Genomic DNA, 6216 nt, shown 5'->3' with positions numbered 1-6216 from the left:
TTGGTAAAGAAATCGCCATAGCGTGCACAAACGCGCAGGAAAGCGAAATATGTCGCAAATTAGTTTTAATTAGTTTTAAAACATAGTTTAACGGCAACATAGTTTGCCAACGTGAAATAAATGAATACGCTCTCAAATGTGCCGTCCGAGGCAGAGTCTGTTCGCCACGTTCGGCACACGTGATAGCTCGCTGCTCTCTGATTGGTTGAATCGTTTTTTGGACATAGCTCGGTAACTACTTGTCCGATTAATATGAAACCTTGAAAAGGCACATTCTCGGGTCCCCAGCAATATACCTGGCAAGTTAAAGTATATCGGACCCGTGGTTGTCGAGAAACAGCGGTCACAGACATACAGAGATTACTGGAATTATAGATAGAAGATTATGTGTCTTGGGGGTTTCAAGGCATCTAAAGGTGTAAAGGGGTCTGGAGCCTATCTAAAGGTGTGGGTTTTACAAGGTTCTAGGGTTCTAAATGTTCATCGGGGTCTTCAGGTTATCGAGGGTCTTCAGAGTATTTGAGTTATAAAGGGTCTAAGCTCTAAAGGACCTCAAGGGTCTAAAATGTGTAAGACATCATTTTCTCCAAAATTTGGACGTAATTTTCTCCAAAACTGCTCAAACAAAATTTTCTCTCAAAAACAGAACTTTCTCTAAACATGACCCTTCCTGTCGCTCTCATATGAAGTGGGTGTTCTAGTTTTGTAAATTTATCATTCTTTCTCAAACTTTTTCTGTGCAATTACTGCCAACGTTAATTGATTCCATATTGTTCTCAACTTCGTTCAATTATGTCTGAGCCACAAGCAGTTTTAGCTGCACCAGGTCTGTGGGAATAGTTTTGAGTTTGCGATGTTCTCTGCTCAAAGGGCAGATCTTATTTAAGAAATTCACTGGGGTCTTCAACTGTTGTAAAGTGAACCCAGAAAGGACAGCCGGCTTAACATTTCTATTGAGGGATGGTCTATTGCAATTCGCTCCGCTCTACTTGTGATGGTGACCAAAACTTTATGAGAATAGGCAAATGTACAGAAATGATATTCAACTCTGAATTTCAAATGTGAAATATTTATATACCATGATGAAATCAAATGGAAGACCAAACACCGCATTGGAGTCATCAGAATGGCATCTTTACTGTGTTGTGTGCAGTCACTCAAACGCCCTGAGGATATAAAATGTGTACCTACTGCCTGGAGCTTTCACTATTGTTGGACCTTTTCCAGAAAAAAATAATGTCATTGCCGATCTAATCCTTCCTGATGATGATTTACACAATTAAGGAGGAAACACACCAACAGATGGTATCCCCATGGTGGCGACAGAGACCAAAGTTTAAAATACAAAGTTCTTCAGTTATTGTTGAAGATTATCCCTGTAGAGGGAGGCAGAGAGTAAATGCTTTCTCCATCACGTTTGACAAGCCAGAGTTTAATATACTGTGTGTGCGTGTGTGTGTGTGTGTGTGTGAGAGAGAGTGGGATAATGTGCGTGTGTGTGTGTGTCTGTGTGTGTGAATGTGCACGTTTGTGTATGACTGTGCATGTGTCTGTGTGTGCAAGAACGTGCACATGCGTGTGTGAGAATCGATCAGAAGACCAATTCTCCCTCATTGTAGTGACCGGATGTAACTGTTCAGGGCATCAAAAGATGGTGCCACTCTGTTCAACCCTTAGCGGCCTCCTTGCGGATAATTTTGTTGAAACTTGGCAGACAAATAACAAATGACGGCTTACATATTGACGCCATTATTGATCGAGATCAGATCGAAGATGGCCGACTGGCAGACAATTTTATACTTAAATGTGTCCCCAAACATTTATTGAACATGCATGATCTGATTATGTTCAAACTTGGCACAAGTACAGCACATGACGACATATGCACCTCACTTTATTTTGCGATCTGATCAAATATGGCCCACTGGTAGACTGAAGGCCCCTTAATTGTAAAAAAAACCCATATTGACCACGTCCTAAACCATTTCTCGGACATGCATTTACCGAACTTGTTCAAACTTAGTACACAGATAATGAATGATTGGTTACATAGTCACGCCATTTTTTTTCGAGATCAGACATTTGTATGACAACCACCGACATGCAATTGGTGAGATACAATCCCAAGACCCATGCATATATAATGTTGGTATACTTCAACGCACATGTTGGATCTTGCTGTGGGGAAGTTGACGTGGGAGAGGTCGAGATGGTCTTGGTGCAGTGAACGATGCTGGGAATGAGTTCTTGAATTTCCTTTCATAGATCCAAGCAACAATCTGCAACACCTGGCTTAGCATGCATATACACAAGCAGACACGACAACATCCGAAATCCAGCTCTATGAGAATAATAGATGTAACAGCGACGAGAACACACCCAAAACGCTCTTTCAGGATACAGTGATGGCAAAAGCCACTGAAGCCTAGAAGGATAGCAGCTCTATAGAGGAGAAGTGGTCTGTGTTGCGGTCAGCTCTGACTGAGGCTTTTGAGTCGGTACTTGGAGTAGAACGGTGAAACGATCCGAACTGGTTCAGAGAGAGCTCTGGGTCCCTTGAACCTCTCTTTCGCAAAACAAACCAACTTTGTTCCAGGATGTGAAAGTGACCAGAAGAGACTAGCTTGGAAAGCAACAAGGTCTGCAAAGGATGCTTGGTTTAAGGGCAAGGCAGAGGATGCCCAGAAGGTTCGGTTTGGAGGAAAGAAGATCTGGCAATGCATTATAAACTTGCAGAGAGGATAAAGTGGGCTTATCCCTACCTGGATAACTAATATAAAGGACGAAGATGGTAACTTATGCACAACACCAGCAGTAAAACATGAAAGTAGAGGCAACATTTTACAGCTATCATCAACATCCAAAGCCAGTCTAGTCAGGCAGTGCTGGAGAGAGCCACGGAGCACAGAGAATTCTGATCACAAATGACTGACTTGCCAGCAATGGAAGAGCTGATGCATGCAGTAGGCAATCTGAAGAATTGGAAGGCTGGAGGCAGCTCTGGCATACTTCCAGAGATGTTGAAGGCAGGATGCTGTGATGGTGATTTTAGTGAACAACTGAGACTGGTGCATGCCATGTGGGATGAGGGTAGAGTACCAAACGAGTGGTCAAGTGCAGTCCACTTGCCCATCCCAAAGAAGGGAGACCTTACAAACTGTGACAACTGGCATGGCATTACACTGCTCAATGTTGTAGGGAAAGCAGTTGCAAAGATAATACAGAATACAGGATCAGCCCCCTGTTCTGTATCTGATGCTCCCCCTTCCTCTTCATTAACGGTATGGACCTCAAACATCCGGGGCCTTCGTTCAAACTTAACTGATCTCTCCATACAGGTTGCTTCTGTCAAACCAGACGTGATCTGCTTAACAGAAACTTTCCTCCTTTATGATGTCTCTGATTCCTTAGTATCTCTCCCGGGCTACTCCCTCCTCCGGTATGATAGACCTGAGCCTCGTCCTGGAGGTGGGGTTGCTATCTTTATCAAAAACTCTCTTCCTCACTCGCCCTGCACTGCACTCTCTCCACCTCACCCCCAGGAATACCTCTGGCTACGGCTTCCCCTTCGCTCCCACCTCTTGTTCATATGTGTGTTGTACCGTCCACCAAACAGTGATGACTCCATCTACATCTCGCTGTCTGATAATATGGACCAACTTCTATCTACTCATCCCAACTCTCTCTTCCTCATATGTGGTGATTTCAACTGTCATCATGCCAGTTGGCTGGGTGTGGGTACCTCTCTCACCAGCCATGGCTCCTCAGCAAAGGACTTCTGCGACTCACTGGGACTGACACAATGTCAATTTCCTGACCCGGATCTCAGTCAACGGAACATCTTCTCTTCTGGACTTGGTTATGACTAACTTCCCTGAAAATGTCTGCTGCTCTTCTTCTGCTCCAATCGGATCATCTGATCATGTCCTTGTTAAAGTGGACATCTCTCTGACCATCCTCAGGGAGCCTGCTCTGCGTTGACGAGTCTGGCATTTCACTCAGGCCAACTGGCACGGTCTTCAAGCAGCCATCAATCATCTGGACTGGTCTCCCATCTCTACCACCTCTGACATCAACTCATCCTGGGAATTCTTCCAAAGTAAATTGCTCTCTCTCATGCACAGATTTATCCCATCTCGTCTTCAGTTGTCATACCCTTCCTCCCGTCCATGGTACACGGAATCTTGTGGTGAGGCTGTTGCCCAGAAACAACTTGCCTTCGTCTCCTGGAAAGCAAATCCAACGGAAGGAAATCTCATTTCCTTTCACAAAGCCCGAAACAAGTGTGTCCACCCTCAGGAGAGCCAGGAAACAATATCTCTCCGTTCTCAAGACCGAACTCTCTTATCTGTCTCCCTCTTCCAAATCCTGGTGGCATCTGGTCAAATCCGTTTCTGGTGTTTGTTCCCCCTCCATCCCCTCCCTTACCTCAAACGGCTACACAGCTGACTCCGCACGTGAAAAAGCTGAATGCCTCAACTCTGTGTTTGCCTCTAAATCTTGTGTCCCAAACCCATCCCTCTCTGTACCCACCATACCCAGTCGTACCCTGCTGCTCCTGGACTCCGTATCCTTTCCTCCTGACAAGGTGGAAAAGTTTCTGTCAACCCTCGACTCTGATTCTGCAACTGGACCCGACGGCATCAGCCCACAGGTCCTAAAATCCTGCTCTGCTGCTCTATCTCACCCTCTCTCTGTTCTCTTCACCCTCTCTTTTGCTCAAGGTCAACTGCCATCTGCTTGGAAATCAGCCAACATCACCGCTTTGCACAAAAAAGGTGCAAAAACAGATCCTAGCAACTACAGACCAATCAGCCTTCTCCCAATTATCAGCAAAGTCATGGAATCCATCATTGCTTCGGATATGAAATCTTTCCTCTTCTCCAATGGCTTGATCTCTGATCATCAATTTGGTTTCAGACCAGGTCACTCTACTCTGGACATGCTGCTTCTGCTGTCTCAACAATGGATGGAGGTCCTCAATGCCAAACAGGAAATTAGAGCTGTCTCCCTCGACATATCACGTGCCTTCGACACGGTCTGGCACCCCGCTCTGCTCACCAAACTCTCCTCCTTTGGTATCCATGGAAATCTCCACGCATGGCTGGCAGACTTCCTCTCTAGTCGTCGTCAACGTGTGGCCCTGAATGGGTTTCTCTCATCTCCTCTTCCTGTTCAGGCTGGAGTTCCCCAATGCAGTGTTCTGGGCCCCGTGCTTTTTCTGGTCTTCATCAATGATCTCTCTGACTCTCTTGAAAATCCTCTCTATCTCTTTGCTGATGACTCCACTCTCTGCCGCTCCATTCCTCTTCCCTCAGATCGGCAGTCTGCAGCCTCCTCACTCTCTGAAGACTTGGACAAAATCACAGACTGGTCAAACAAGTGGAACATGTCTTTCAATCCTGACAAATCTCACACTCTTACTATGTCTCTCCGAAAAGATCGACTGGACAACCCTCCCATCTACTTTCTCAACAATCCTCTCCAAGAAGTTCTGTCGCTCAAGCTTTTGGGTCTCACTATCTGCCATGATCTTTCTTGGAAAACCACATTTCCAAGCTGGCCTCCAAAGCCAGTCGCCGACTGGGCATCCTCCGTCGTGCGAAGTCCTTCCTCGGCACACCTGAGCTCCTCACCACAAACAAGGCTTTCATCCGCAGCTCAATGGAATACTGTTCTCCCCTATGGGCCGGTGCTCCTGCCTCACACCTAGCTCGGCTTCACGCTGTTGAAACCAAAGCTTTCAGAATTATTGGAATCTCCCGCGATGAAGCTATCTCTGAGGGCCTTTCACTCACTCACCGCAGGCAGGTAGGTGGTCTTTCTGTCTCTACCGACTCCTCTCCGGCCTTGCACCCCCAGCTCTCTCTGTGCTCTGTCCCCCAAATATTCCTACAGGTCACACAAGATCTGCCAGTAACCCTCTGATGGTTAAACTGCCGAAATCCCGGCTCTCTGCTTACCTTCACTCTTTCATTCCTCTTTTCTCCCGCCTCTGGAACAAACTCCCTCACTCCCTTCAATCCCACTCCTCCCTCCAGGTCTTTAAAACAGCTGTTCACCACCATCTCTTATCTTCCCCCATCCAAAACCTTGATCTTTTCTACCCCTGCTAATTCACCCCAGATCCACCTTGTTTGAAATTCCAACTTCTTTCCTGGAAGTCCTGGCAGTGTCAATACGTTTTATACCTCTCCCATCGCCCCCTTCCCATGC

Source organism: Myxine glutinosa, chromosome 8, assembly GCF_964187855.1.
Source record: "Myxine glutinosa chromosome 8, kmMyxGlut1.1, whole genome shotgun sequence".
NCBI lineage: Eukaryota > Metazoa > Chordata > Myxini > Myxiniformes > Myxinidae > Myxine > Myxine glutinosa.
This window is presented reverse-complemented; position numbering follows the sequence as displayed.